Genomic DNA, 8,907 nt, shown 5'->3' with positions numbered 1-8,907 from the left:
GCCTTGAACTGCAGTGGACCGTGCAGACCTCCCTGTTCAGAAGGACCACTGTTCTGGCTCTGCCATTGTCCCCTTGCCTATCTTAGGAAAGACTATCTTGGTTTTACAGCTCTTCTTCAGTTCTAGTCCATACGTTTGGACCAAGGGGTTCAGAGAAAGACTGAGAGATTAAAATGACCTTAAGGAGTTAAGGTTGGGGGACAGAGAACGGATTCAATGAGAAAACAGTTAAAGAATCAAATTAGTTTTCTTTGGAGCAGAGAAGGCAGATGGGTGGTTTAATTCTTGCCTTCGAGTATAGGCAATGATTTTATGCAGGAGATATAGACAAATTATTCTTTATGTCTGAAAAGACTAATGAGAGGGCATGAAATTAAATTAGAGCTGGAGAGATTTCAGAATGATAAAGGGTAAGCGGAGAAAGCGGAGGACATTCGAAGGGCATTAGACAACCACTCACTCACTCGCCTGTGTTCTCCTGAGAATTGTCAGGGTTTATTTGGGAGAGGGAGATGCAGTGTGATCCCAGCTGTTATTATCCAGATGTTCAGCCTCAGCAGAAATGTCAAGTGTTTAGCTGGTGGCCCCGAAGCAGTAACAAGTCTTAACCTCAGGAGCGAATGGAACTCGGATCTCCAAGGAACATCCTGAGCCGCAGAGCAGCATCTCTGGGTGTGTCATCCCTTCCCTGACCGCAAAAAGGGATCGCAGACTTGCTTTTCACTCTTTCACGTGTAGGCAAAGTCATTGAGGTCTATATGCAGAAATCAGCCGAATTTCAGCACATCATGTTCTGGGCACGTCAGATATTCCCACCATTTCCCAACATGCCCTGCTCCTTCACCCATGGCATCTCCTTTGCTTAAAATAAGTTTCCCAACCCTGACCCCGCCCCATTCTGGTCAATTCCTTCTCACCTTATAATGCCCAGCTGAAGTGTCATTGCCTCTGTGAAATGGTCCCCCACCACCTCAAACTGAGTCAAACTGAGTCCTAGTTCTGTGTCGCTGAACTTCTTTGTCCACACTGTTGTCTCCCCTCTGGACTGACCTCACTGTGGACGGGAGTTGTGTTTCAGTCAGTCCGTCAACTGGGGTCAGTCCATAAGCAAATGATTGATGGGTACCTACTATGTCACAGGCACCATGTCAGGCACTGCAGATATACCCACGAACAAGACAGACAGGACTACTCCCCTCTGGGGGCTCATGGTCTGAGTGGGATACTAACAGATAAAGAGGCAATTACAATGCAATTTGGTAAGTAAAAGTCCTGCAAATGAAGAGGGTGGGGAAATGGAATGGTGTATGTAAATGCTGGTGACCAGATAGAACCTGGTACGTTTAAGGAAGAGAAAGAAGCTCCATGTTGCTGGAGAATAATACTGGCAAGAGCCTGGCAAGAGATGGGGACAGAGAGGAGATCAGGGGCTGCATTACCCTGTGCCTTTTGAGCCCGTCAGGAGGGCTAAACTTCATCCTCAGAGCAAGGAGGAGTGTCAGAGGGTTTAAGCAGGGAAGAAGCATCTCAGATTTGTATGTTGAAAGATGATTCTGGATGCAATTCGAGGAACAGATAGGCAGCAGATGTTATTGGAGATAGGACAGCAGCGAGGAAGGATTCTGGTGAAATAATGGTGGCCTGCTCCTAGGTGGCAGCAGCAGGAATGAAGACAAGTGGGTTCCTGGCAAAGGTGTCCTGCAGGGGGAATGGACGGAGTTCGGTGGTTTACAGGATACAGCTGCAGGCAGAGGGTAGAGGCGGCGATGGAGGGGAGGATTCAGTGGGAACATCTAGGCTGCTTTCTTGGACAATGTCTAACGGAGATGTGTTCGTTTCTTAGGGCTGCCACAACAAAGTGCCACAAATAGGTGGCTTAGAATGACAGACATTTGTTGTCTCAAGGTCCTGGGGGTCAGAAGTCTGAAATCAAAGGGTTACTTGTGCCATGCGCCCTCCGAAGGCTCTACGAAAGGATCCATTCCAGGCCTCTCCCCGAGCTTCTGGTCACCTCAGGTGTTCCTCAGCTTGCAGATGGCCATCTGCTCCCTGTGTCTCTTCACATGGCATCCTTCCTGTGTCTGTGTCCAAATTTCCCCTTTTTATAAGGACATCCGTCATATTGGAATAGGCCCCTTCTACTCCAGTATGTCCTCATCTTAATTAATTACATCGGCAACAACCCTATTTCCAAATAAGGTCACATTATGAGGGACTGGAGATTAGGACTTCAATACACGACTTTTCGGGGAACACAATTTAACCCCTATGGGGGGAGTAGTATCATTCGCTAAGACAAAGAACTCATGTGGTGGAACCAGTTTGCTGGTGGATGAAGCCTTGAGCTTGGGCCATGTTGCTTTCGGTGGTCCTGTCCAAAACCCATGAGGCAGTGTCTAGAAAACTACCTGCTATGTTGGGTTGGTGCCCAGGAGAAGGGCGGTATGGGCTGGGTTGGGAATATAAATTTGAGAGTCTTCAGCATATAGGGTGTATAAGATGGTGAACCTTTGGGGAAGGTCAGACCCCCTAGGAAAAATGACCAATTCATCTTTGTAACCCCAGCACCTAGCTCAACCCCTGCCATCACTATAAATGTTGACAGAATAAGTGCCTAAGGAAATTAAAATATTTCTTCTACTCTCCATTAGTTTGAGACAAGGAGTCTTTGCATGGGTGACGGCTCACACTCCTCCAACTCTGTGACACGAAGGGAGTGTACTTTGTAGGAATGAAAAACAAGCATCCTTAGGCTTCACCTTACATTCTCCTTGAGCCTAATTTAGTAAATTTGTCAAAAGCTTCCCACCCGGCCTCCTCCAGGGAAAGCCATGAGGCGAGGGGTGAGGGAGCCTGGGGCTGTGCCCATCTCTTGTGAGAAGGTGAACAGAGGAAAGGCATGCGAGTCTTGCTGTAGTTTGCAGCAACATTTCCTTTCTACTTGAAAATCTGCACCTTTACCATCAGCCCAGCTTTTCAATAAATAAAATTGTACTGAAGTTTCCAAATAAAGCCCTTTCCACACCACCTTTTTCCCCTTTAAATCCCGAGCTCGATGGTAATTTGATCTTGGGGGAACCTGGGGCCCAGTGGCTCTCCCACCTGGCTGCGCTGGAACGGGAGCTGCAGCGGGGGCTGGGGGTGGTATAATCGTCTGCTGGGCAGTTGATCCAGCCTTCTTTGTGCCTGTTGCCTGGTGACATCTGGAGGCCCCTGTCTCAGAACCATACTCTGACTTGCTATTGGTCTAGTGGTGGTATTTGTTGACAATAGACACTTGCCTGGCCCTGGGCTCTGAAAGAGACCTCGGAGCTTGAGTTTCAGGCTCCAGTTCTGTCCAAATGCATTTCCTTAACTCTTTCTGTCCCCTGCTGGGAAGGCCCAGCTACAGCCGCTGGGCCACAGGGAGTGTGTCCAGCCCAGTCCACAGGCCCAGTCTTCTCTGCTTGACAGTTTAAACAAACAGACTTTGTTGGCATAACATGTCACCTGAGCCGAGCTGGGAAAGGCAGGCAAAATTAGCAAGAGAAAGGTTTTGTCAATGTTCTATTCTGAAGAATCTGAAAGACCTGAACCTCTTCCTGGGGAGGCCAGCCCGGGAATCTGTGGATGAGATCCATGCCTTCTTGGAAGGCAGGTGGAGCCAGGCAGGAGAAGAGAGGTTATAAGGAGACCCAGGTGACTATGGGGGAGGCTGAGAGTGGGAAGCCAGACAGAGAAGGCATTTTGGATGCCACCAAGGTGGACCCTGTTGATCAATGAGTGAATCTGTGGCCCAAACGGGTGGTGCCACTTATGGAGGCCAGCTCTCCTCTGTAGTGAGCACCAGGCAGCTCCAGGGCCCCTCTCCACCTCTTGCCTCCTCCCCATCTTCTGCCTCTGGCGCCCTTTAAAGAAATGGGTCCACTGAGGGTCAGGCTGGGGACAAGCTGGGTCAGGGCAGCTGCAAGGAGGACCAGAAGTTGCTCAGTTAAGGGAAGGAGGGTTCTGTTGGTTCCTTGAAGGGCCCAGCCCTGATCTTCTAAACCTGGTACTGCTTGGGGAAATGCACAAGCCCAGCCTCCTGGCAAAGCCCCCACACTCTCGTGCCTCTCTCCTCCTGCCTGTAACAACAAAACCACTCTCCTTTAGGATGGGAAAGCAGAGGATCTGGCAAAGACCAAGCAAGGCTGTGTGTCAGCGTGAGGGACGGCTGGGAAACAGGAGGAAGGGGAATGGTCTTCCCTCCCTTCTGCTGACCCTTCAGCCAACTGCCCAAGCCCAGCCTACACTGCAAGAGGAAGCCCCGAGAGGATCTCAAGACAGAAGGGAAAGTACCAGGAGTTCAAAGCTGCATCCTCAAGATTAACTGACCTGAGTCTACAGAGAAACTAGGGTTTGGAGCTGGGGCAGAAGTGCCAGAACCCTGTGCCAGGGATACGTGTGTACCAGGTCCCAGGGCCCTGTGGGTCATAGGGCTTTCTGCTGGAGCCCAGATGTCCTGGTTATCTCTGTCTGGAGGGCCCCATTGGGTTGGATGCAGTGAAACGATCTCACCTCTCCAACAAGGCTTTGAATCGTGTTTATGCAGCTTCTGTCATTCTCCCAGGTCATCCTTCTGCCAGCAGCCGTTGTTCCTCAGGGTTTCTAGCGTGACTCTCCCTTTTCTGTGCATCTGAGATCCAAGGAAAAGGAGCCCTTTGTGCCCAACGCAGGTGTAATGTGCCTGCTGAGGAAGCAGTGGGACCTTGCCATCATGAGTGTCCACAGCTGTTTGGGCTAAGAACCAGTATGAAACATCTCCTGAATTGGGCACAGCTAGGTTTTAATCAGAGAGAGGAGACTGTCTCTAATTTAAGCACACTTTTACACATTTTACGGTTTTTTGTTTGTGTTTTTTGCTTGTAGACATTATTGAGAAAAAAAAGTGTTGGGGTAATTAATATGCTAAGAGCCATTCTAATATTAAAAGTGGAAAGAAGGTGGCCTTCACACAGTGTGGACTAGTGACCTGGAAGTCAATTCTGAGAAAGATTCGGAAACAAAATTTTTAAGAGAATTATTCATTTGCTAGGGCTGCTCTAACAAAGTACCACAAACTGAAATTTCCACAGCAGAAAAGGATGGTCTCCCAGCCTGGAGGCCAGGAGTCTGAGGTCAAGGTGTGGGCAGGGTTGGTCCTTCTAAGGGCTCCGAGGGAGAATCTGTCCCGCGCCTCTCTCCTCGCATCTGGTGGTTTGCTGGCAGTCTTTGGTTCCCTTAGAAGTATCACTCTATCCTTGCCTTTATCTTCATGTGATGTTCTCCCTGGGAGCGAGTCTGTGTCCGAATTTCTCCTTTTTATAAGGACCTCAGTCATATCGGATTAGGGGCCTACTCTAGTGTGACCTCATCTTAACTAATTACATCTACAATGACCCTATTTCCAAATAAGGTCCCATTCTAAGCACTGGGGGTTAGGACTTCAACATATGAATTTTGGGGGAACACGATCGTAACAGAATGCTTTTTGTTTTTTTTTTGAGGAAGATTAGCTAACATGTGCTGCCAATCCTCCTCTTTTTGCTGAGGAAGACTGGCCCTGAGCTAACATCCGTGCGCATCTTCCTCTACTTTATATGTGGGATGCCTGCCACAGCACGGCTTGCCAAGTGGTACCATGTCCCCACCCGGGATCCGAACCAGCGAACCCCAGGCCTGTGAGAAGTGGAACGTGCAAACTTAACCGCTGTGCCACCGGGCCGGCCCCAACAGAGAGCTTTTGAGCATTTGGTAAAACAGTCATCTCTAGAAACCAACGTGAGTCCACTAAGAACAAACCCTGTCAGTCTAACCAGATTTCCTACCATCATAGAGTTAAAGACAAGTAACCAGATTTACCTGCAGAGATGGGCGGGGCCCTGAGCCGGAGCACCCTATGGCCCCCGCAAAGGAGGATGGACATTAGCCTGCATAAAGTAAGGTCTGACTTCTCACCTGTCCCAGGGTCTCTCAAATTCAGAAGTGAAAGTTTGGTAAGGAAATTAGCCCCCAGTTAACCTTCAACGTTTGGCTTGGTGGGCAAGGAGCTCTCACAGTACTAGGATGGCAGTCATTACACACCCAGGGTTGCCCTTCTCAAAATCACATATAACGAAACCTCTAAAGCTTGGAAAACAATCTCCTAACACTTCCCCATCATCATACTACTTCCTTTTAATTTCCAAGCCTCATTTGCACCTCTTCCCACAGAGTCTGTCTGAACGAAAGCAAATCTCTGTTTTCGCCAGGAATAACAGTGCAAAGGAGTGTGGGTGGCAGGGCCCTCACACCCAAGCTTGGGCCTCCATTTCCCGCCATTGTTCCCTCAGTCGGGTTCCCAAACACTCGTTTGGGCTGTCCTGGGGGGAGTTTTTCCAGATAAAAATGCCCTTGGTTGGCTGCCAGTGATTCAGGCAGGTTCACAGCCCCAAACCTGTTTTATCTCTCACGCTTATCACAGATCATCAGCTGCCAGGAGACAGACAATAGGCCAAAGAGGCATTCCGGCTGAGCCAGGCCTTCCGTGGTCCCAAGGGTTTGAGAGGCCTCCAGACGGGCAGACTCAGACCGTCTCGTCTCACCTGGTCCCTCTAGGGTCCCCGCCCAGGAGTCGTTTCTGTGTTCAGGATTCAGGGAGGTCCCCTGGCAGTGTGGCATTTCCTTGGGGCCCAGAAGAGCAGAAATGGATCTCTCTGTGCACGCTGACCCATCCTGCCTTTGGACTCACTGCGTCAGGAAGCCCCGGACGTCTGTGAGAGTTCAAGTGTCCAGGGAAGAACAGGCTCCAGAGGGCCTTTCAAAAAGTTGGTTTTTTTGGTTTTGTTTTCCCCTGAAAACTTCACTGAACTTTAAAAATAACCCGGATGGTAAATCTCGTGAAATCTGAGCAGACTCTGGATTGTGCTAATGTCAGTTCCCTGGTTTTGATACTACGTTACAGTTTTGCAAGGGTAGATTTTTTTTTTTTTTTTGCAATTTTCTGTGATCTGTAATTATTTTAAAATGAGAAAGTTCTTTAAAAAGTAATGTTGATGATTCCTCCAAAACCCAGTCAATATGCCTTATCTTTGAAAAATCTCATACCATAAGAGCTGAGAGCACAGGATTTAGTTCCAGACAGACCTCTATTCAAATGCAGGCTTCACGCCCACTGGCTGTGTGACTTTGGGCAAGTTACTTAATCCCTCTGAGCTTGGTTTCCTTATCTCAAAGATAAATCTTAGTGCTTCCCTGATGGGGTGAGTGTGAGGACTGTATGAGGTAACTCATGGAAAGCACCTAACAGAGTGAATGTAACGCGCTTAATAAATGTCCCTTTAAAACCGTAATCTATTGAATAGAGGAGCCACATATGTGTTTTCAACAGTGGCTCACAAGCTCAGAAAGTCATGTGTGTAGCTGAAAGAATTTTTTTTAGTGGGCTCAATAGTGAGTCAAGAGGGTCCACAGCTGGACACGATTCAAACATGAGTCAAATGCCTGTGGAAGAATTGTTTGAATCGGTCCCAAAGTCCCAAGTTTCCTAACGTGGAATTAGATTAAACAATTAACATCACAGAATAAGTGATATGCCATTTCCACTGCAAATAGGAAGTGGCTGAAGAGGTGTCTGGGGCCAGGGCTGGGGTGGGGTGGGAACCAGCAGCAGCTGAGAGGTGTTAGGCCCTATTGCCCCCTAATTGCTGAATGACAGCTAATTAAGGGAAATGGATTTTTGTGAAATATCCCAGGTATCTGCACTCCAGGAAAAAAAGGGTCTTCTTTCTCGGGGGAGGCCTCTTGGCCACTCAATCAGCACCTCCTGGAGATTTAAGAGTAGGTCCCAAAGCCAGCTCTTGTCATACCCTTTCCAGTCCTCCTTCCTGATACCAAACCTCTTACTCTCAAGTTTGTGTGCTGATGCACAATAAGTCAATCACTGAGACACTGGTGCTTGGAGATGGAGAAAGGTTTATTCGAATTGGCCAAAACAAGAAGGTAGGAGGATATGTTCTCCCAAATCTACCTTAACAAAGAAGAAAGCAGGGGGTCTTTATAGAGCTAAGGAGCTTGGGAGGAGGAGTTTTGGAGAAACAAAGGAGAAATCTGTGTTTCTTTCACTCCGGATAAGCCCTTGGGCAATCAGACTTTTGGAAGCTGGTTGTCTGGTGATCATAACTTCCTTGAAGGCATTCTTTTTCTTCTGCAAAATACGCTCATAAATATTTGTGACCCTTGAGTTTAACCCCTCAGGTTAAACAAGAAAACAGCAAATTGACAAGATTAGCTTCTTTTTGCCTGTGTCTGTGTTGGGAACAAGGTCAAAGGGTAATCACGTTCTTATCGAATATTTATAGTATCCCTCAGGTACCTAGCTTCGTTTCCTTCCCAAGCCCTATATTCCAGACATCCTGATTACTCACCATTTCTCAGACTCCATCTGGGTTTCTCCAACCGGTTGTCCATCCACCTGGAAAGCCCCACCCTCCACCCACTTCTTCAGTCTCACTCACCTCGGCTGGTTCCATCCCACCCATTTTTCAAAGCTTCCATCAAATGCTTTATCTTTCTTGAATCCTTCTCTGTGCCACCATCCAGAGGTCATCTGTCCTCCTTTGAACTCTCCCAGCTGCTAGCTTGTCTCTTTTTCACAGCCTTTACCACATTCATTCAACAAATATCTACTGTGTTCTATGCACCAAGCTCTGTGTTTGGCTCCAGAGACGTGGCAGTGGATAATGGAGTGTGCGTGTGTGTGCGTGTGTGTGCATGTGTCAGGGTGGGGATGGGGGATGGGTGTCAAACAAAGAGTCATAGTGAATCTGAAATTAAAGAATTTTGCTAGGCTCTGAAGTAACATTGTAAGTGATTTTATAAATTCATTCGACAAACACTGATTGAGCGTCTACTGTATGCCGGGCACTGTGG

Source organism: Equus przewalskii, chromosome 6, assembly GCF_037783145.1.
Source record: "Equus przewalskii isolate Varuska chromosome 6, EquPr2, whole genome shotgun sequence".
NCBI classification, from domain to species: Eukaryota; Metazoa; Chordata; class Mammalia; order Perissodactyla; family Equidae; genus Equus; species Equus przewalskii.
Note: the sequence above shows the minus strand (reverse complement) of the source record.